At 46.7% G+C, this 24,362-nt stretch overlaps 1 protein-coding gene and 1 non-coding gene across 2 annotated transcripts in view; both read left to right on the forward strand.

The window, feature by feature from the left end:
• Window positions 1-24,362, forward strand: part of LOC124719894 (alpha-mannosidase 2) — a 784,015-nt gene that overhangs the window by 138,109 nt on the left and 621,544 nt on the right. The gene's annotated exons all lie outside the window — the stretch shown is intronic.
• On the forward strand, window positions 22,859-22,932 carry Trnat-ugu. The gene has a single exon. It is a non-coding gene; the product is annotated as a tRNA-Thr (tRNA).

Consider the following 24,362-nt stretch of genomic DNA (forward strand, 5'->3'; position numbering starts at 1 on the left):
CTAGCATTTGTAGACTTAGAGAAAGCTTTTGACAGTGTTGACTGGAATACTCTCTTTCAAATTCTAAATGTGGCAAGGGTAAAATACAGGGAACGAAAGGCTATTTCCAATTTGCACAAAAACCAGAGTTATAAGAGTAGAGGGGCATGAAAGAGAAGCAGTGGTTGGGAAGGGAGTAAGACAGGGTTGTAGACTCTCCTTGATGTTATTAAATCTGTATATTGAGCAAGCAGTAAAGGAAACAAAAGAAAAATTCGGAGTAGGTATTAAAATCCATGGAGAAGAAATAAAAGGTTCGCCGATGACGTTGTAATTCTGTCAGAGACCGCAAAGGACTTGGAAGAGCAGTTGAACGGAATGGACAGTGTCTTGAAAGGAGGATATAAGATGAACATCAACAAAAGCAAAACGAGGATAATGGAATGTAGTCGAATTAAGTCAGGTGATGCTGAGGGAATTAGATTAGGAAATGAGGCACTTCAAGTAGTAAAGGAGTTTGCTATTTGGGGAGCAAAATAACTGATGGTGGTTGAAGTAGAGAGGATATAAAATGTAGACTGGCAATGGCAAGAAAAGCGTTTCTGAAGAAGAGAAATTTGTTAGCATCGAGTATAGATATAAATGTCAGGAAGTCGTTGCTGAAAGTATTTGTATGGAGTGTAGCCATGCATGGATACGAAACGTGGACGATTAATAGTTTGCACAAGAAGAGAATAGAAGCTTTCGAAATGTGGTGCTACAGAAAAATGCTGAAGATTAGATGGGTAGATCACATAACTAATGAGGAGGTATTGAATAGAATTGGGGAGAAGAGGAGTTCTTGGCACAACTTGAGTAGAAGAAGGGATCGGTTGGTAGGACATGTTCTGAGGCATCAAGGGATCACATATTTAGCATTGAAGGGCATCGTGGAGGGTAAAAATCATAGAGGGAGACCAAGGGATGAATACACTAAGCAGATTCAGAAGGATGTAGGTTGCAGTAAGTACTGGGAGGTGAAGAAGCTTGCACAGGATAGAGTAGCATGGAGAGCTGCATCAAACCAGTCTCAGGACTGAAGACCACAACAACAAGAACTGGTTAAACGACGTTTGGCCCCACATTCACACACGATCTGACGCGATCAGTGTCTCTACAGTGACCTTCAAATCGTGTTACTATGTAGGGAATGGAATACGGCAGGACACTCGGCAAGGTCTTCTTGTAAGTAAGATACAGGTGTCAGAGGTCCCTGAAAATCTTTCTGGGGTGGCTGCATCTAAAAATGACGGCGTGCAAAGAGAACTCGATGTTTTTAAAGTAGAAAATAGAATCAACAAACATACGGAAAGATGACTTTCACACGGAATACAATCCAAGCAGGAGAAAAGCACAGAAGTGTTGTGTTACAGACTGAATGGTGAGAGTCATTGGAATCCTTAGGAAACGACGACAGCAACATCATGTGGGACCGGAGTAGGCGAATCGTCCCTCCGTGAAACAAGGACGGAATACCAGACGTGTGACGATTTCGGTGTGTATCCTGGCGACGTGCTGTGAATTTAAGGGCGTTCTGGAACGGTGCCTTATATGCGCAAAAGGGAAAGGGAGCAAGTGCCGTTTCAGAAAAGGGAAAGTAGAAAGAAACGAAAAGAACTGGTCGCATGGGATTTGCAACTTTCACCTGCCGCTAATGCGGATGAGAGCAAAATTACGCCGTTAAAGAAGTGGGGAAGTGCAGCCGCGGAAAAAAAGAAATTACCGGCAGGAGAAAAGAAGCGGATGAGGAAAAAGCCAGGTGGGAAACTGTGCGGGGGAAAGGGGGGGGGGGGGATTAGAACGCTGCGAGGCGACTGAATATTTAACTGGCGCCAGTCGCACAAGTTTGTGAAATGGGGCTGCCAGAGACAAGAAAACGACCACACAAATGGCAGCAGAAACTGTTGCGGCCCCATTTTCCGTGCACAGTTAATAATAATTGTCAAACTTTTCCTGGTCGTTCGGTAGTCTTAACTGTTCATCGGTACCAAGCCACTGGACTTATATACGATCTGAAAAGACTCTAGTCTTCCGTCATGCGTCATCATATTGGTGTCCATTGTAAAGGGCAAATGTGTGGTAAGATCTTATGGGACGAAACTGCTTAGGTCATCGGTCCCTAAGCTTACACACTACGTAATCTAACGCTACGGACAACGCTCACACTCGTGCCCGAGCGAGGACTCGAACCTCCGACTTGGGGAGCCGCGCGAACCGTGACAAGGCGCCCCGACCGCGTGGCAACCCCGCACAGCTATTGTAAAGAGCGCGGCGTAGGTTAGAATAAACGGCAAAAAATTTAAACCGAGACGAGGAATACACAGTAAGACCTCGGGACGGACTTTGTTGATCGAGCCGAAGGTAACCGGAATGTGTGGTGTTTGTAGGGAGACAGGAGCGACCGTATCAAACGTGGTGCCGAAACCTCGCCCCAACCTCCCGTCGACAAGATAACAAGTAGTCTTGCTTGTAATGTAGGTCTCCGAAACCCTGGTGTGTACCTCGTTCCACGGAAATGTGGCCTGTCGCACGTATTAGCGCTGCTGATAAAATATCAGTATATTCATATGTGTTCCATAAAAATATCGATATACAGGTGGTCCATTGATGGTGATCGGGCCAAATATCTCACGAAATAAGCTCAAACCAAAAAACTACAAAGAACATAAATTGTATAGCTTGAAGGGGGAACCAGATGGCGCTATGGTTGGACCGCTATATGGCGCTGCCATAGGTCAAACGGATGTCAACTGCGTTTTTTTTAAGTAGGCACTCCTTTTTATTCGTCTAGTACGTAAAGAAATATGAATGTTTTGGTTGGACCACTTTTTTCGGTTTGTGACAGATGGCGCTGTAACAGTCACAAACATGTGGTTCACAATTTTAGACGAACAGTTGGTAATAGGTAGGTCTTTTAAATTAAAATACAGAACGTAGGTACATTTGAACATTTAATTTAGGTTATTCCAATGTGATACATGTACCTTTGTGAACTTATCATTTCTGAGAACGCATGCTGTTACAGCGTGATTACCTGTAAATACCACATTAATGCAATAAATGCTCAAAATGCTGTCCGTCAACCTCAATGCATTTGGCAATACGTGTAACGACATTCCTCTCAACAGCGAGTAGTTCGCCTTCCGTAATGTTCGCACAGGCACTGACAATGCGCAGACGCATGTTGTCAGGCGTTGTCGGTGGATCACGGTAGCAAATATCCTTCAACTTTCCCCACAGAAAGAAATCCGGGGACGTCAGATCCGGTGAAGGTGCTTCGACGACCAATCCACCTGTCATGAAATATGCTGTTCAATACCGCTTCAACAGCACGCGAGCTATGTGTCGGACATCCATCATGTTGGAAGTATATCGCCATTCTGTCATGCAGTGAAACATCTTGTAGTAACATCGGTAGAACATTATGTAGGAAATCAGCATACATTACACCATTTAGTTTGCACCAATAAAATGGGGGCCAATTATCCTTCCTCCCATAATGCCGCACCATACATTAACCCGCCAAGGTCGCTGATGTTCCACTTGTCGCCGCCATCGCGGATTTTCCGTTGCCCGATAGTGCATATTATGCCGGTTTTCGTTACCACTGTTGGTGAATGACGCTTCGCCGCCAAATAGAACGCGTGCAAAAAATCTGTCATCGTCCCGTAATTTCTCTTGTGCCCAGTGGCAGAATTGTACGCGACATTCAAAGTCGTCACCATGCAGTTCCTGGTGCATAGAAATATGGTACGGGTGCCATCGATGTTGATGTAGCATTCTCAACACCGACGTTTTTGAGATTTTCCATTCTCGCGGAATTTGTCTGCTACTGATGTGCAGATTAGCCGCGACAGCAGCTAAAACACCTGCTTGGGCATCTTCATTAAGGAACGCTGCACTGAGAAGAGCTATCGATGTCGGTGGGTGAAGCCTGCCACGGATTCGGCGTTCCAAAACATCCCAAATGTGTTCGACAGGATTCAGGTCAGGACTCTGTGCAGGTCAGCCCATAACAGGGATGTTATTGTCATGTAACCACTCCGGCACAGGTGCTCGATCGTGTTGAGAGATGCAATCGCCGTCCCCGAATTCGTTTCCAACAGTGGGAAGCAGGAAGGTGCTTAAAACATCAATGTGGGCCTGTGCTGTGATGGTGTCACGCAAAACAACAAGGGGTGCAAGCCCTAGCCATGAAAAACATCACCACACCATAACACCACCAGCTCGGAATTTTACTGCTGGCACTACACACGCTGGCAGATGAAGTTCACTCGGCATTCGCCGTACCCACACCCTGCCATCGGATCACCACATTGTGTACCGTGATTCGTGACTCCACACAACGTTTTTCCACCGTTCAAACGCCCAATGCTTACGCTCCTTACCCAAAAGAGGCGTCGTTTGGCATTTACTGGCGTGATGTGTGGCTTATGAGCAGCCGCTCTACCATGAAATCCAAGTTTTCTCACCTCCCGTCTATCTGTAATAGGACTTGCAGTGGATCCTGATGCAGCTTGGAATTCCTGCGTGATGGTCTGGATAGATGTCTGCGTACTACACATTACGACCCTCTTAAACTGTCGGCGGTCTCTGTCAGTCAACAGACGAGATCGGCCTGTTCGCTTTTGTGCTGTACGTGTCCCTTCACGTTTCCACTTCACTGTCACATCGGAAACAGTGGACCTAGGGATGTTTAGGAGTGTGGAAATCTCGCGTACTGACGTATGACACAAGTGACACCCAATCACCTGACCACGTTCAAAGTCAGTGAGTTCCACGGACCGCCCCATTCTGCTCTCTCACGATGTCTAATGACCACTGTGGTCGCTGATATGGAGTTGGTGGCAGTAGGTGGCAGCACAATGCACCTAATATGAAAGACGCACGTTTTCGGGGGTATTCGGGTACTTTCGATCACATGATGTATGTGGATACCCTCGGTTCACGGAAGAGTTAAGCTGGTGGAGAGGAATGGTTACCTGTCCCCTCCCCCTCCCCCCTCGCTGCCCTCCCACAACTCTCAAGAAATGACAAACAACGCCGCTAGATTCTAACGGCGTTGATCAGAGGCAGGAATTCTTCAGCCTACATCTGTGACGAACCTGTTTCGACAACTGACTACAACGGACTACGTTGGTATTGCCCAATTTCTGCAAGAAGCGGATATCTAGTTAAAAGTCAGATACAAAATTTCGAGCGTAAGAGGCTGTGATATATGGAGAGTCCGTGAATGTACAGACTGTTTACCTGTAATTAACGCAGTTTCTAATGTGTGTGCTGTATATGTGGTATTGTATACCAGATCTGCAGCTTCTCGCTTCTCTGGCGAAATGGTTAATGCTGAAGGCCGATAAATTATATTAAAAAAAGATCTTAGAAGAGCGGAGTGACGAGGCGCTTGTTTACACGGAAATCCCTTTTTTATACAGTGTTACTTACAATCCGTCTTCAATGCAAAATGTTTATTCGTATGACCGGTTTCGGTTCCTCTGGAACCATCTTCAGATCTGCACTTTCGGTTACAGGAGTAATCCGTCCACACTCAGCCTTAGTTAATAAAACGGTAACAAACTGTTGATAGTTTTCCGACATCTTGACTCAAATCTGGTTTCCGAATGAAAATAGTGACATAACCATTGATGCTGTGATGGTGGCTTCTGTATGTTGAAAGACTGCTAGTACAGGATCACTAACTCAAGAACAGCAAACCGAGTAAAATGTTACACTCTTACTCGTACTGCTCCATATTTTATTCATGGGAAGTCATAATTTGTAGATTATGTACTAGTTAATTACGGTAAGATCGGCACTCCATAACACGGCAGGCCGGAATGTCGGCCACGCATCAGAAATTTTCTCGTATTTTTTACCTCTGCGCGGTTGGCAGCTCATTTGAGCGCCTTCGAGAATCATCGGGACCGTTCGGCCCGGCGCCTCGTCAGTAACAGTTGTCTGCCTCAGTGAGCTATTATAGTTTCGCTAATATAAGCTGGTGCATTGTTAGCATTGTGCTAATATCAACGATTCTTCGTTCACTACACCTAAAGTTCTTATATTTGCATAAGAGCTGTGCAGTTTTATCTAACATTAGTTCAACAGAACCTGGAGGATCCTATGGCCTACACTGATCGAATAAGCCGAGATGGAAAGAGATATAAATGATGATTAGTCGACAATTGATCGGTCTGAAATTTCAGCACTGTCAAGTTCTGCACCCACTAATGAAATGAGGGCGTTTCTAGCAGAAGTGGCCGGATGGCTCGACATTGAGAGGAATTTTGGAGTTGAAGACTGACGGTATGATATTACAGTGTTTTGAACCCACAGGAGGCACCAGAAACTGAGAGTAGCGTAGTAAAAACACCTGCGACGCACATATCTTGGACTGAGGTTTCAGAAGCCCTAAGCAGAATGCTTGGTTCAAATGGTTCAAATGGTTATAAGCACTAAGGGACTTAACATCTGAGGTCATCAGTCCCCTAAACTTAGAACTAGTTAAACCTAACTAACCTGAAGACATCAGACACATCCATGCCCGAGACAGGATTCGAACCCGCGACCGCAGCAGCAGCGCGGTTCCGGACTGAAGCGCCTAGAACCGCTCGGCCACTGCGGCCGGCAGAACGCTTGAATCAATGTACACATCATCTTTTGTTGTTGTGGTCTTCAGTCCAGAGACTGGTTTGATGCAGCTCTCCATGCTACTCTATCCTGTGCAAGCTACTTCATCTCCCAGTACCTAGTGCAACCTACATCCTTCTGAATCTGCTTCGTGTATTCATCTCTTGGTCTCCCTCTACGATTTTTACCCTCCACGATGCCCTCCAATACTAAATTTGTGATTCCTTAATGCCTCAGGACATGTCCTACCAATCGATCCCTTCTTCTACTCAAGTTATGCCACAAACGTCTCTTCTCCCCAAACCTATTCAATACCTCCTCATTAGTTATGTGATCTACCCATCTAATCTTCAGCATTCTTCTGTTAGCACCACATTTCAAAAGCTTCTATTCTCTTCTTCTCTAAACTATTTATCGTCCATGTTTCACTTCCATACTTGACTACACAACACGCAAATACTTTCAGAAACGACTTCCTGACACTTAAATCTATACTCGATTTTAACAAATTTCTCTTCTTCAGAAATGCTTTCCTTGCCATTGCCAGCCTACATTTTATATCCTCTCTACTTCGACCATCATCAGTTATTTTGCTCCCCCAAATAGCAAAACTCCTTTGCCATTTTAAGTGACTCATTTCCTAATCTAATTCCCTCAGCATCACCCGACTTAATTCGACTACATTCCATTATCCTCGTTTTGCTTTTGTTGATGTTCATCTTATATCCTCCTTTCAAGACACTGTCCATTCCGTTCAACTGCTCTTCCAAGTCCTTTGCGGTCTCTGACAGAATTACAACGTCATCGGCGAACCTTTTATTTCTTCTCCATGGATTTTAATACCTACTCCGAATTTTTCTTTTGTTTCCTTTACTGCTTGCTCAATATACAGATTGAATAACATCCAGGAGAGTCTACAACCCTGTCTCACTCCCTTCCCAACCACTGCTTCTCTCTCATGCGCCTCTACTCTTATAACTCTGGTTTTTGTGCAAATTGTAAATAGCCTTTCGCTCCCTGTATTTTACCCTTGCCACATTTAGAATTTGAAAGAGAGTATTCCAGTCAACATTGTCAAAAGCTTTCTCTAAGTCTACAAATGCTAGAAATGTATGTTTGCCTTTCCTTAATCTTTCTTCTAAGATAAGTCGTAGAGTCAATATTGCCTCACGTCTTCCAATATTTCTACGGTATCCAAACTGATATTCCCGGAGATCGGCTTCTACCAGTTTTTCCATTCGTCTGTAAAGAATTCGCGTCATTGGCCCGGAGGCCCCTTGCGGGGCAGGTCCGGCCGCCTCGGTGCAGGTCTTACTACACAACTGGCCATTAAAATTGCTACACCACGCAGATGACGTGCTACAGACGCGAAATTTAACTGACAGAAAGAAGATGTTGTCATATGCAAATGATTAGCTTTTCAGAGCATTCACACAAGTTTGGCGCCGGTGGCGACACCTACAACGTGCTGACACGAGGAATGTTTCCAACCGATTTCTCATACACAAACAGCAGTTGACTGGCGTTGCCTGGTGAAACGTTGTTGTGATGCCTCGTGTGAGGAGGAGAAATACGTACCATCACGTTTCCGACTTTGAGAAAGGTCGGATTGTAGCCTGTCCCGATTGCGGTTTATCGTATCGCGACATTGCTGCTCGCGTTGGTCGAGAACCAATGACTGTTAGCAGAATATGGAATCAGTGTGTACAGGAGGGTAATACGCAACGCCGTGCTGGATCCCAACGGCCTCGTATCACTAGCAGTCGAGATGACAGGCACCTTATCCGCATGGCTGTAACGGATCGTGCAGCCACGTCTCGATCCCTGAGTCAACAGATGGGGACGTTTGCAAGAAAACAACCATCTGCACGAACAGTTCGACGACGTTTGCAGCAGCATGGACCATCCATCAGCTCGGAGACCGTGGCTGCGGTTACCCTTGACGCTCTATCACAGGCAGGAGCGCCTGCGATGTTGTACTCGACGACGAACCTGGGTGCACGAATGGCAAAACGTCATTTTTTCGGACGAATCCAGGTTCTGTTTACAGCATCACGATGGTCTCATCCGCGTTTGGCGACATCGCAGTGAACGCACATTGGAAGCGTGTATCCGTCATCGCCATACTGGCGTATCACCCGGCGTGATGGTACGGGGTGCCACTGGTTACACGTCTCTGTCACCTCTTGTTCGCATTGACGGCACTTTGAACAGTGGACGTTAGATTTCAGATGTGTTACCACCCGTGACTCTAGCCTTCTTTCGATCCATGCGAAACCCTACATTTCAGCAGGATAATGCACGACCACATGTTGCAGGTCCTGTACGGGCCTTTCTGGATACAGATAATGTTCGACTGCTGCCCTGGCCAGCACATTCTCCAGATCTCTCACCAATCGAAAACGTGTGGTCAATGATGGCCGAGCAACTGGCTCGTCACAATACGCCAGCCACTACTTTCAATGAACTGTGGTATCGTGTTGAAGCTGCATGGGCAGCTGTACCTGTACACGCCATCCAAGCTCTGTTTGACTCAATGCCCAGGCGTATCAAGGCCGTTATTACGACCAGAGGTGGTTGTTCTGGGTACTGATTTCTCAGGATCTATGCACTCAAAATTGCTTGAAAATGTAATCACATGTCAGTTCTAGTATAATATATTTGTCCAATGAATACCCGTTTATCATCTGCATTTCTTCTTGGTGTACCAATTTTAATGGCCAGTAGTGTACATTCGACGCCACATTGGGCGACCTGCGTGCCGGATAGGGATGTAATGATGATAAATACGACACAACACCCAGTCCCTAAGCAGACAAAATCTCCGACCCACCCGGGAATCGAACCCGGGCCCGTAGGAAGGCACTCCGTCACGCTGACCACTCAGCTATCGGGGCGGACAAGCTGGGATATGAAGTTATAAGTAGCGGAAAAATGAATTTTTTTCTTTATCGAATAGCTTCTGTAAATTCATTTGAGGGAGATTGCAGGGTTTACTCCTCGATTCTGTCATCGCAGCCCGACCGAAATGTCGCTTTGTGAACAAACAAATGAACTCGCACACAGCATTAGACTTGAAGTGGCCACCGTATCCTGCAAATATGGAAACCCTGCTGTGTCCGCAGTGCCACAGGGAGCACACCATTAATCGTAAAATGTTGGCAATAGCGGGGTATGGAACCACGGAGTCGGGCCACGCGCAGTTGATCTGGACGGTAACACTCTGCTAGAACTTCACACAGTCTGGTAAATTTGCGGGATGTCTTCATAAACTGTACTCGCTCCGTCTTAGGGCAGACCGCCGAGTTACTTGGCGGTGAGGAGCTCCCGCGGGCGAGAGATCTCAATAAACCGTGGTGCGCATAAAACGTGCAGGGGAATTTGCACCTCGCCGTTATAAGGCGACTGGGGAATGGGGGGGTGGGGGCTTATAAAGGAGCGGTGGAGAGAGGTTGTGCCCGTGCAGCCTCGCTCCCCCGACTGCATCCAGAGCCAGAACAGGATGGACGTGGAGGGGTGGGGGGGAGGGGGGGAGGCGGATGTCTGCAGCATCGCTTATCACCTGCAGCCCGGCGGTCGTAAAGTGTAGAGCAGGCGGAAAGAGGGCGGCAGAAACTCAGCCGCGAATGCTGAATGTGCAGAAAGGATATAGTGTCTACGTAACCCGGTAATGATAGGACGTGCGTTTAATTATACTCTCTCTTGTTAACCAAATGGAACGCCTCAGACGTAATGAGTAATCACGGAGAGGTAGTCTGCTTACAGTCAAACTGAAACTTACTGGAAGATTAAAACTGTGTGCCGGACTGAGACTCGAACTAGGGACCTTTGCCAGGAAGTTTCATATCAGCGCACACTCCGCTGCAGAGTGAAAATCTCATTCTGCAAACATCCCACATGCTGTGGCTAAGCCATGTCTCCGCAATATCCTTTCTTTCAGGAGTGCTAGTTCTGCAAGGTTCGCAGGAGAGCTTCTGTTTAGTTTGAGAGCTAGGAGGCGAGGTACTGGCAGAAGTAAAGCTGTGAGGACGGGGCGTGAGTCGTGCTTGGGTACCTCAGATGGTAGAGCACTTGCCCGCGAAAGGCAGAAGTCCACAGTTCGATTCTCGGTCCGGCACACAGTTTCAATCTGCCAGGAAGTTTCGTATCAGCGCACACTCCGCTGCAGAGTGAAAATCTCATTCTTACTGTGAAACTATTTGCGGCAACGTGCTGTGTGTCTGTTTACAAGTGAGGCCTTCCTCTCACGGGGCGAGGCAGCTGACGTTGACATGGACGTAGACGGGACGTCCCATCGGATCTCCACAGAGACGGCGTCGGCACACGGACCGTGCATCCGAACGTTGAGCGTTCCGAGTTTCTGACGTCATAGCGTGGAATAGCACGTTCGGGAATCTGGCAGGTCAGATATTCTGAGCGTGCGTCTGAGCGTTGACCAATGAGATGGCACAACGCCACCTACGTCACACGCACGCCGTCTCCCTTCAGCACAGAGTTGTGAGGTGCCAGTCCGCAGCTCGTGGTCGTGCGATAGCGTTCTCGCTTCCCGCGCCCGCGTTCCCGGGTTCGATTCCCGGCGGGGTCAGGGATTTTCTCTGCCTTGTGATGACTGGGTGTTGTGTGATGTCCTTAGGTTAGGTAGGTTTAAGTAGTTCTAAGTTCTAGGGGACTGATGACCATAGATGTTAAGTCCCATAGTGCTCAGAGCCATTTGAACCATTTTTTTTTTTTTTGTGAGGCGCCATATTGGCATTCATTTCAAGCCTATATGTATACATGCCGTTTCTGAGCACCACCAAATTGAGAATCACTGGAAAACCCGTTGTTAACTGTGTTATTCGTTCCAATAAAATAATGACAAACATCGTATTCGTGGCAAAAGAATTATTGTAACTTGCGTATTATGAGAGCAGGCTATTTGAAGGCAGCGACACACTGAAGATCCACGCGAAACGCATTGTTCTTGGTACAATTTGTTATAATTAAATTTCAATTAGTAACATAATTATCTACGATTAACGTTTTTAGCAAGGGCTAACATAATATGATTAGATACAAAGCGTGTGTAGTTGGTTTAGCGTAATGAGTAGTATCACTGTCCACTATAAAGTTCTTTGTTGGGGCAGTGCTTCGCGTTTTAACAGTACCAAATTTTTTCCTAACATTCGCGTTTTTATTAGGTTTTGATACTTCCTTATTAGTTTAATGTAAGTATATACTATCATATTTGATGTTATGTAAATATAAGTTAACCTTTTTTCGAGGGGTGACTTTGTTGGATTGGCTTAATCTACAGGACAGCTTGCGCTACTTGCATAAAGACGTTTTGCTCCTTTTTCTATTACGCTTCGTAATTCACATGTTGCAAAGATCCTGCTACTGGGTAGAAACAGTGATCAAGTAAAACTGACCTTGGGGTTTTACTAAAATGCCGGCCGCGGTGCCCATGCGGTTCTAGGCGCTTCAGGCCGGAACCGTGCGACTGTCACGGTCGCAGGTTCGAATCCTGCCTCGGGCACGAATGTGTGTGATGTCCTTCGGTTAGTTAGGTCTAAGTAGTTCTCAGTTCTAGGGGACTGATGACCACAGATGTTAAGTCCCATAGTGCTCAGAGCCATTTGAACCATTTGAACCCATAATATCGGAAGTACATCGCCATTCTGTCATGCAGTGAAACATCTTGTAGTAACATCGGTAGAATATTACGTAGGAAATCAGCATACACTGCACCATTTAGATTGCCACCGAAAAAATGGGGGCCAATTATCCTTCCTCCCATAATACCGCACCATACATTAACCCGCCAAGGTCGCCGATATTCCACTTGTCGCAGCCATCGTGGATTTTCCGTTGCCCAGAAGTGCATATTATGCCGGTTTCCGTTACCGCTGTTGGTGAATGACGCTTCGTCGCTAAATAGAACGCGTGCAAAAAATCTGTCATCGTCCCGTAATTTCTCTTGTGCCGAGTGGCAGAACTGTACACGACGTTCAAAGTCGTCGCCATGCAATTCCTGGTGCATAGAAATATGGTACGGGTGCAATCGATGTTGATGTAGCATTCTCAAGTCCGACGTTTTTGAGATTCCCGACTCTCGCGCAATTTGTCTGCTACTGATGTGCGGATTAGCCGCGACAGCAGCTAAAACACCTACTTGGGCATCATCATTTGTTGCAGGTCGTGGTTGACGTTTCACATGTGGCTGAACACTTCCTGTTTCCTTAAATAACGTAACCATCCGGCGAACGGTCCGGACACTTGGATGGTGTCGTCCAGGATACCGAGCAGCATACACAGCACACGCCCGTTGGGCATTTTGATCACAATAGCCATACATCAACACGATATCGACCTTTTCTGCAATTGGTAAACGGTCCGTTTTAACACGGGTAATGTATCACGAAGTAAATACCGTCCACATTGGCGAAATGTTACGTGATACCACGTACTTATACGTTTGTGACTGTTACAGCGCCATCTGTCACAAACCGAAAAAAGTGGTCCAACTAAAACATTCATATCTCTTTACGTACTACACGAATATGTAATAAAAAATGGGGATTCTTATTTAAAAAAACGCAGTTGATATCCGTTTGACCTATGGCAGCGCCATCTAGCGGGCCAACCATAGCGCCACCTGGTTTCCCCCTTCAAGCTAGACGAGTTTCGCTCTTTGTAGTTTTTTCGTTTGATGCTTATTTCGTGAGATATTTGGCCCGGTCACGATCAATGGACCACCCTGTATGTACCTGTCCCGCCAACGTCCGAGGGCTTCTCCGCGGTCATTTCCAATGCAGTTCTCCTCTTGCTACATGTAATGGTCTTTCTCTGCAGGTCGGAAACCCAGGATCCGTTTACCTTGAGGGTTTCTTCTTTCTTGTTGAAGCTATTCTCGTGTTTGTGTACCTGGCACACAGCGTGTATCGAAAACCGACACACAAGGATCGATACCTGCACAGACTGGTAAACCACCACCCGAGCCATAAAAGAGACATGATTAATACGCTCGTAACGAGAGCAGGACGAATATGTGAGCCGCAACACCTCAAACGAGAAATGCAACACCTGGAAACTGTTCTGAGGAGCAATGGGTACTCCACAAATTACATTAGAAGTGTAACAGAGCCAAACACTCGGCGAAGTAAGGAACCAGAAAAAGAAATGTCGGGTACGGCCTTTCTGCCATACATTCCCAGAGTGACGGACAGAGTCGGCCGTATATTGCGCAAACACGGTGAAAACACGATTTTCAAACCGACAAGGAAGATCAAAGAGTGTCTTAGATCGACAAAGGAGATAAGAGACCCACTTGCAATGTTGGGAATATACCGTATACCATGCACATCCGGAAATGTTTATGTCGGAATGACTGGACGATCAATTAACACCAGGATCAAAGAGCATAAGCGACATTGCAGGTTGGGGCAGTTGGAGAAATCGGCCGTGGCAGAGCACGCACTGAATGAGACCGACCACTTAATAAAATTCGCCGACACGGGAGTTGTGGCTGTAGAGAAGCATTATCACACGCGCTTGTTCAGAGAAGCTGTAGAAATACAAAAACACGCGAACAGTTTCAACAAGAAAGAGGAAAGCCTTAAGGTCAACGGATCCTGGCTTCCCGTACTGCAGCGAACGACCGTCGCAGGTAGCAAGAGGAGAACCGCACCGGAAATGACCGCGGAGAAGCCCTCGGACGTTGGCGCGCCCGGAACATATAGTCTGCGCCCGCGAGCTCGGCTCCAGTTCACCACCGGCAATGGAGGGTGAAGCTTTGACAATGCCAGCCACTCGTCCTGCCGAAATGTCAGAGAAATCATGAGGCGAACGTTGAGAGAAGAATCCGAGACTAAAGGAAACAGGCAGTTCGTCCAGAACAGGCCACGACAGTACACCAGTGGCCACTAAAATTGCTACACCACGAAGACGACGTGCTACAGATGCGAAATTTAACCGACAGGAAGAAGATGCTGTGATATGCAAGTGATTAGCTTTTCAGAGCATTCACACAAGGTTGGCGGCGGTGGCGACACCTACAAAGTGCTGACGTGAGGAAAGCTCCCAACCGATTTCTCATACACAAACAGCAGTTGACCGGCGTTGCCTGGTGAAACGTTGTTGTGATGCCTCGTGTAAGGAAGAGAAATGCGTACCATCACGTTTCCGACCTTGGTAAAGGTCGGATTGTAGCCTATCGCGATTGCGATTTATCGTATCGCGACATTGCTGCTCGCGTTGGTCGAGATCCGATGACTGTTAGCAGAATATGGAGTCGGTGGGTTCAGGAAGGTAATACAGAACGCCGTGCTGGATCCGAACGGCCTCGTACCACTAGCAGTCGAGATGACAGGCATCTTATCCGCACGGCTGTAACGGATCGTGCAGCCACGTCTCGATCCCTGAGTCAACAGATGGGGACGTTTGCAAGACAACAACCATCTGCACGAACAGTTCGACGACGTTTGCAGCAGCACGGACTATCAGCTCGGAGGCCACGGCTGCGGTTACCCTTGACGCTGCATCACAGACAGGAGCGCCTGCGATCGCGTACTCAACGACGAACCTGCGTGCACGAATGGCAAAACGTCATTCTTTCGGATGAACTGAGGTTCTGTTTACAGAATCACGATGGTCGCATCCATATTTGCCGACATCGCAGTGAACGCACATTGGAAGCGTGTATTCGTCATCGCCATACTGGGGTATGACCCGGCGTGATGGTATGGGGTGCCATTGGTTACACGTCTCGGTCACCTCTTGTTCGCATTGACGGCACTTTCAACATTGGACGTTACATTTCAGATGTGTTACGACCCGGGGCTCTACCCTCCATTCGATCCCTGCGAAACCCTACACTTCAGCGGGATAATGCACGACCGCATGTTGCAGGTCCTGGACGGTCCTTTCTGGATACAGAAAATTTCGACTGCTGCCCTGGCCAACACATTCTCCAGATGTCTCACCAATTGAAAACGTCTGGTTAGTGGTGGCTGAACAACTGGCTCGTAGCAATACGCCAGTCACTACTCTATCGTGTTGAAGCTGCATGGGCAGCTGTACCTGTAGACGCCATTCGAGCTCTGTTGACTCCATGCCCAGGCGTATCGAGGCCGTTATTACGGCCAGAGGTGGTTGTTATGGGTACTGATTCCTCAGGATCTATGCACCCAAATTGCGTGAAAATGTAATCACATGTCAGTTGTAGTATAATATATTTGTCCAATGAATACCCGTTTATCATCTGCATTGGTTCTTGGTGTGTCAGTTTTAATGGGCATTAGTGTAGTTTTGTATGCTGCGCTGTAGCGGCTCCCTTACGATGTTGGCCCCAGAGGGCTGTAGTTGTGGGAACGCAGAGCCGGCAGACCCGCCTCCGCGCGGTTGCTTTCGTACTTCGGCGGTTCTGCCGCGGAAGCGCGGAGGCGGGCCGGGGATTCCCCGAGTCGTCGGCGACTATGAACTTCTGGGAAATCTGGCAGTAGAGCTGCTCCGGCACGCAGCAGAGCGGCGCCAGCGACTAACTGCGATTTACTGCGCGTCCGCGACCCTGCTGCCGCAAAGTCGGACCTCGGACCCTCCGCGTGAGAAAGCAGCCGGCATCAGCCAGTCGGCGGTTACGGGCCACGGCGCTAGGGAAGCCAGTCAAGCCGCGGTGGGTGCTTTGCTGCTGGACACAGCCACGTCCACTACGTACCTACACTGTCTCACCAAAACTTCCCGGAGACCCCTCTCTAATGCCGGAACTGAAGACTACACTTGTGTAAAAATATAGTTAATTTGTCGAGAGAGAGAGGTGTGACCTTACGATCAACGACGCATGTCGGAAGTTGTTTCTCCTTTACACAAGCGTCATGTAGGACATGACGATAGGTACCGATTTCAAGCTTTTGTAAGATACACTCGAATTAATTAACTTAGAGGGTCTTCTTCCTATTAATGATATTTAACTCTCCTCTGTCCCGGTACGACAATGTCGATGACGATGTTGTTGTTGTTGTTGTTGTCTTCAGTCTTGAGACTGGTTTGATGCAGCTCTCCATGCTACTCTATCCCGTGCAAGCTTCTTCACCTCCCAGTGCCTACTGCAGCCTACATCCTTCTGAATCTGCTTAGTGTATTCATCTCTTGGTCTCCCTCTACGATTTTTACCCTCCACGCTGCCCTCCAATACTAAATTGGTGATCCGTTGATGCCTCAGAACATGTCCTACCAACCGGTCCCTTCTTCTAGTCAAGTTGTGCCACAAACTGCTCTTCTCTCCAATTCTATTCAATACCTCCTCATTAGTTATGTGATCTACCCATCTAATCTTCACCATTCTTCTGCAGCACCACATTTCGAAAGCTTCTATTCTCTTCTTGTCCAAACTATTTATTGCCCATGTTCCACTTCCATACATGGCTACACTCCATACAAATACTTTCAGAAACGACTTTCTGACACTTAAATCTGTACTCGATGTTAATAAATTTCTCTTCTTCAGAAATGCTTTCATTGCCATTGCCAGCCTACATTTTATATCCTCTCTACTTCGACCATCATCAGTTATTTTGCTCCCCCAAATAGCAAAACTCCTTGCCATTTTAAGTGACTCATTTCCTAATCTAATTCCCTCAGCATCACCCGACTTAATTCGACTACATTCCGTTATCCTCGTTTTGCTTTTGTTGATGTTCATCTTATATCCTCCTTTCAAGACACTGCCCATTCCGTTCAACTGCTCTTCCAACTCCTTCTTTGCTGTCTCTGACAGAATTACAATGTCACCGGCGAACCTCAAAGTTTTTATTTCTTCTCCATGGATTTTGATTCCTACTCCGAACTTTTCTTTTGTTTCCTTTACTGCTTGCTCAATATACAGATTGAATAATATCGGGGAGAGGCTACAACCCTGTCTTACTCCCTTCCCAACCACTGCTTCCCTTTCATGTCCCTCGACTCTTGTAACTGCCACCTGGTTTATGGATACTCTGCAAATCACATTCAAGTGCCTAGCAGAGCGTTCATCGAACCACCTGCAGAATTATCTATTATTCCACTCTCGTACAGCGCCCGGAAAGAACGAACATTTATATCTTTCCATATGACCTCTGATTTCCCTTTTTTTATCTTGGTGATCGTTCCGCCCTATGTAGCTCGGTGTCAACAAAATATTTTCGCATTCGGAGGAGAAAGTTGGTGATTGGAATTTCGTGAGAAGATTCCGTCGCAACGAAAAACGCCTTTCTTTTAATGATGCCCAGCCCAAATCCTGTATCATTTCTGTCACACTCTCTCCCATACTTCGCGATAATACGAAACGTGCTGCTTTTCTTGAAACTTTTTGGATGTACTCCTTCAGTCCTATGTGGTAAGGATCCCACACCGCGCAGCAGTATTCTAAAAGAGGACGGACAAGCGTAGTGTAGGCACTCTCCTTAGTAGGTCTGTTACATTTTCCAAGTGTTCTGCCGATAAAACGCAGTCTTTGGTTAGTGTTCCCCATAACAATTTCTATGTGTTCCTTCCAATCTAAGTTGCTCGTAACTGTCATTCGCAGGAATTTATTTGAATTTACGGCGTTTACATTTGACTCATTTATCGTATAACCGAAGTTTAACGGATTCCTTTTAGTACTCATGTGGATGACCTCACACTTCTCGTTATTTAGGGTCCACTGCCAAATTTCGCACCATTCAAATATCTTTTCCAAATCGTTTTGCAGTGTGTTTTCATCTTCTGATGACTGTACTAGTCGATAAACGACAGCGTAATCTGCAAACTAGACAGCTGCTCTGCTTGTGTCCCAAATCGTTTATATATATAAGGAACAGCAAAGGGCCTATAACACAACCTTGGGGGACGCCAGGAATCACAAGGGCGCATTCAACTGGCGCCTGCACGAATTAATATATTTCGTTTTTCTATACAGGTAAACGTTATACAATATGTAATCAAAAGTATCTGCACACCCCCAAAAACATACGTTTTTTTATATTATGTGCATTGTGCTACCACCATCTGCCAGGTACTCCGTATCAGCGACCTCAGTAGTCATTCGACATCGTGAGAGAGCAGAATGGGGCGGTCCGTGGAACTCACTGACTTTGAACGTGGTCAGGTGATTGGGTGTCACTTGTGTCATACGTCAGTACGCGAGATTTCCACACTCCTAAACATCCCTAGGTCCACTGTTTCCGATGTGACAGTGAAGTGGAAACGTGAAGGGACACGTACAGCACAAAAGCGTACAGGCCGACCTCGTCTGTTGATTGACAGAGACTGCCGACAGTTGAAGAGGGTCGTAATGTGTAGTACGCAGACATCTATCCAGACCATCACGCAGGAATTCCAAGCTGCATTAGGATCCACTGCAAGTCCTATTACAGATAGACGGGAGGTGAGAAAACTTGGATTTCATGGTAGAGCGGCTGCTCATAAGCCACACATCATGCCGGTAAATGCCAAACGACGCCTCTTTTGGGTAAGGAGCGTAAACATTGGACGATTGAACAGTGGAAAAACGTTGTGTAGAGTGACGAATCACGGTACACAATGTGGAGATCCGATGGCAGGGTGTGGGTACGGCGAATGCCGAGTGAACTTCATCTGCCAGCGTGTGTAGTGCCAGCAGTAAAATTCGGAGCTGGTGGTGTTATGGTGTGGTGATGCTTTTCATGGCTAGGGCTTGCACCCCTTGTTGTTTTGCGTGACACCATCACAGCACAGGCCCACATTGATGTTTTAAGCACCTTCCTGCTTCCCACTGTTGAAAAGGAATTCGGGGATGGCGATTGCATCTCTCAACACGATCGAGCACCTGTTCATAATGCACGGCCTGTGGTGGAGTGGTTACACGACAATAACATCCCTGTAATGGACTGGCCTACACAGATTCCTGACCTGAATCCTGTCGAACACATTTGGGATGTTTTGGAACGCCGACTTCGTGCCAGCCCTCACCGACCGACATCGATACCTCTTCTCAGTGCAACACTCCGTGAAGAGTGGGCTGCCATTCTCCAAGAAACCTTCCAGCACCTGATTGAAGTTATGCCTGCTAGAGTGGAAGCTGTCATCAAGGCTATGGGGTGGGCCAACACCATAGTGATTCCAGATTTACCGATGAAGGGCGCCACGAACTTTTAAGTCAGTTTCAACCAGGTGTCCGGATACGTTTGATCACTTGGTGTAGGTATGTAGACACACTGACAAAACTCATGGGATACCGGTATGCACGTATAGAAATGGCGGTATTAGAACGTACACAAGATATAAAAGGGCCGTGGATTGACGAAGCTGTCATTTGAAGTCCAGGTGATTCATGTGAAAAGTTTCCGAAGTGATTATGGCCGCAAGACAGGAATAACGGACCTTTGACCCCGGTTGGTAGCTGTAGGTAGACATTCCATTTCGGAAACCGCAAGGGAATTTAGTATTCCGAGGTACACAGTGTCAAGAGAATACCAAATACAAGCATTACTTCTCACGGCCGACGGCATTCACCTAACGACCGAGAGCAGCGGCGTTTGGTTAGAATTGTCAGCTCAAAGAGACAAGTGACACTGCCTGAAATAAGCGCAGAAATCTGTTTGGGACGTACGACAAACGCAGCTGTACGATGCGATCCATGTCGGGCGATGTGCGAGGCCAAATCTTTCTATCGTATTGTCCAGAATATTCTTCAAACTATTCCCGAACAACTGTGGCCCGACGCCGTGTTTGCGTACTTGAAACCCGTTCAAAATGCTTCAAATGGCTCTGAGAGCTATGGGACTTAACTTGAGGTCATCAGTCCCCTAGACATAGGACTAGTTAAACCTAACTAACCTAAGGACACCACACGCATCCATGCCCGAGGCAGGATTCGAACCTGCGACCGTAGCTGTCTCGCGGTTCCAGACTGTAGCGCCTAGTCCGTCAATGATTGAAATGGTCTCCAAGTAGTCGAACGTAACCGTTTCTAGTCAACGACTGCTCCAGCTGAACCAGAGCACGCACTCTACTCCATCTAAAGACGAGCCACACCATTATGGAGCCTTCACCAGCTTGCACAGTGCCACGTAGACAACCTCGGTCCATGGTTCAAATGGCTCTGAGCACTGTGGGACTTAACATCTGAGGTCATCAGTCCCCTGGAACTTAGAACTACTTAAACCTAACTAACCTAAGGACATCACACACATCGATGCCCGAGGCAGGATTCGAACCTGCGACCGTAGCGGTCGCGCGGTTCCAGACTGTAGCGCCTAGAACCGCTCGGCCACCCTGGCCGGCCTGGGTCCATGGCTTCGTGGAGTCTGCACCACGCTCGAACCCTACCATCAGCTGTTACCAACTGAAATCGGCACTGGTCTGGTCTGATCTGGTCACGTTCTCCTAGTTGTATAGGGTCCAACCGATATTATTACGAGCCGAGGAGAAGAGCAGCAGGTGATTGTCGTGCTGCTAGCAGGGGCAGTCTTGTCGGTCGTCTGCTGCCATAGCTCATTAGCGCCGAATGGCGCCGCACTGTCCCAAGGACATCCCACACGACATTAGGAAGTTAGAATTAAATAATAATACCATTAACTGCTGACGGGCCTTGATTTATATCAACGGGGACTGGTGAAAATGTGTGCCCCGACCGGGACTCGAACCCGGGTCCTCCTGCTTACATGGCAGACGCTCTATTCATTTTTTTTAAAATTTGGTTTTATTTTATTTTATTTTTTATTCTTTTATTATTTGTGATAATAAAAATTAGTAGAATGCCAAATAACATTGTAAATTCAACAAAAGTTCATCTGATTACACGTATTTTTTCCATTATATCAATTGTAATGTAAATATTAAAATATAAATATTAAAGAAAATGACTGTTGAAAATAAAAAAAAATTGCGAACGGAACTCGGTCCAGCGGTCCACAGCGGCTTGAACGACAACCAGTTCTTTTAAAAAAAAAAAAATAATAATTTTGTTCTATATTGTTCGCAGATTTTTTTTTATTTTTATTTTGTAAAGAAAAAACCTAAGTGCCACCGCCACTTTTCATCCTATAACAAAAAAATCTGGTCCACTTCAGGCGTTCGCTCCTGACTAAACCTACCCCAGAGAGCTGCCTATATACCAGGGGAAATATGGGAAATCAAGGTTAGGGCTATCCTTACAAACAAAACAAAATCTTCCTCTTGATGATTTTTTTTTGTTTTTTTTGTGTGTTTAATTTTGTTGTGAAATTGATCAGAGGCCTTCTGCGCCCCGCTGGTAATATGTTGAGTCACGTCTTCTCGAAATTGATGTGTTCCGTTCAATTGTTCAGAAATGTTCATTGGTTCAAACAGGAAGCCTTCTTCTCTCCTGGCTTAACACATTCCAGCTGCGAGGCAGGTCGTCCAAAGCATTCCCAAGGAAGTTGCCTGTATTTTGGGTGACGGACAACGACATAATGACGGTCATTGAGGTATGTCCAAAAATATTCAGAGTCTACAGTTTGTCCAATTAGGTAGTGAATGGCGTGTCCGCGAATGCAGTTCACAGCATTGGTCTTTGTCCGAGGATAATAGTCACGTTCCGGAAATAATAATGAAAGGGGAGTAATCCGATCCGGAATGTCCCGCGTTAGAAAAGCCACAATACGACGAATCAAGTGCCAAACCTCCGCCGCCGGTCCGCAAACAAACCGATGCTCGTCATTATCTTCTTATCTTCCATCTGAGCCACCGACGGCACAGAGGATAGTGCGACCTTCTCTGCCTCATGATGACTGGGTGTTGTATGATGTCCTTAGGTTAGTTAGGTTTAAGTAGTTCTAAGTTCTAGGGGAGTGATGACGTAACATTTTAAGTCCCATAGTGGTCAGAGCCATTTGAGCCATTTTTGATAGTGCGACTGCAGGGACTGTTACGCGCATGCCTCCCCCGAGATCCACATTCTCACCTTTTATGTCGACACACTACATTCGTAGTGTCCCACCCCAACACTCTCATTACTCTTGGAAGACATTCTTACCGAGTCCCGTAAGAGTTCGGGTAATATGTGTGCATCCACACAGAAGACGAAGGTCATGGCCGATATTGCCAGAACTATATTTTTATATGGATATGGTGCCTGTTTTTTCAGACATGTCTTCCACGAGTAATGAGTGCGTTGGATACGGAGACTACGAATGTAGTGTGTGGACATCACAAGGTGAGGATGTGGGTCTCGCGGGAGGCGTGCCGGAGATACGTTCCTGCAGTCGCGCTGTCCTTTGTGTCCTCGGTGGCTCAGATGGGTAGAGCGTCTGCCATGTAAGCAGGAGGTCTCGGGTTCGAGTCCCGGTCGGGGCACACATTTTCACCTGTCCCCATTGATGTATATCAACGCCCGTCAGCAGCTGAAGGTATTAATATATAATTCTAATTTCGTTCTAGACGGTTGCAGGTCATCAATAGGTACTTCATGTCGACTTTCCTGTTTCTTCACTTCTGCAATTGCCAGCGAACTAGCAGTTGCAGCGTCAAGATAGCGCAGGGAAGCCAAACGTTCCAGTGTCTGCTGGTCGCGCCAATTACGTCAGCATTTCCCCTCACACGTCTCCGCTCACCGTAAAGACCAATCTCGTCGTTTAGGTTTTTGTTCATCATTTTCGGCAGCTGTTTTTGGAGACTGTCGATGTGTGCTGTTTTTTCACATCGGAAATGTTGTTATTTCATTTAACACCTGCGTCTCACAGTATAATCGGACTTCTTCTTTTGTGCCGCATATACTCGCTTCAAAGAGTCAAAGAAAAAGACTGGTCGTGATGAAACCCCAAAAAGTTCTCCAGACATTGCAAGTAAAACTATGTTCTACTTCTACAATTTCAAAACGACAACTTATTTACCGAAAATTGCGGAAAAATTAATATAAAACAAAATAACGTCACTCCTTATGACCAATCCGATATCGACATATCGATATACAGCGGAATAAAATGACCGCACCGTATATCGGTGCCTATTGGAAAAATACCGATATGAAACTTCCTGGCAGATTAAAACTGTGTGGCGGACCGAGACTCGAACTCGGGACCTTTGCCTTTCGCGGGCAAGTGCTCTACCGACTGAGCTACCCAAGCACGACTCACGCCCCGTCCTCACAGCTTTACTTCTGCCAGTATCTCGTCTCCTACCTTCCAAACTTTACAGAAGCTCTCCTGCGAACCTTGCAAAACCAGCACTCCTGAAAGAAAGGATATTGCGGAGACATGGCTTAGCCACAGCCTGGGGGATGTTTCCAGAATGAGCAGGAGAGCTTCTGTAAAGTTTGGAAGGTAGGAGACGAGATACTGGCAGAAGTAAAGCTGTGAGGTTGGGGCGTGAGTCGTGCTTGGGTAGCTCAGTCGGTAGAGCACTTGCCCGCGAAAGGCAAAGGTCCCGAGTTCGAGTCTCGGTCGGGCACACAGTTTTAATCTGCCAGGAAGTTTCATATCAGCGCACACCCCGCTGTAGAGTGAAAATTTCATTCTAGAAATATCGATATGTCGATAATTTATCAGCGGCTGTAATGGAAACCGGTACTGAGCAGAGAAGATGGAAGAAATATATATAAAGGATGTACATTTGTTCTATAGTTGTATAAAATAGCTGTATGCGCTGGAAACAAAAATTGATAAGTGCTTTGTCCGCGAAAGACGACAATCGTTGTGCGTGTTACTGCCTGGCAGACAGTTTTAGTCGGTCAGTAAGTTAATACACTGCAAAGCGGATAGCCGCGTGCTGAGTACTACCGCCGAAGC

The sequence above is a fragment of the Schistocerca piceifrons genome, chromosome 11 (genome assembly GCF_021461385.2).
Source record: "Schistocerca piceifrons isolate TAMUIC-IGC-003096 chromosome 11, iqSchPice1.1, whole genome shotgun sequence".
Classification (NCBI taxonomy): Eukaryota; Metazoa; Arthropoda; class Insecta; order Orthoptera; family Acrididae; genus Schistocerca; species Schistocerca piceifrons.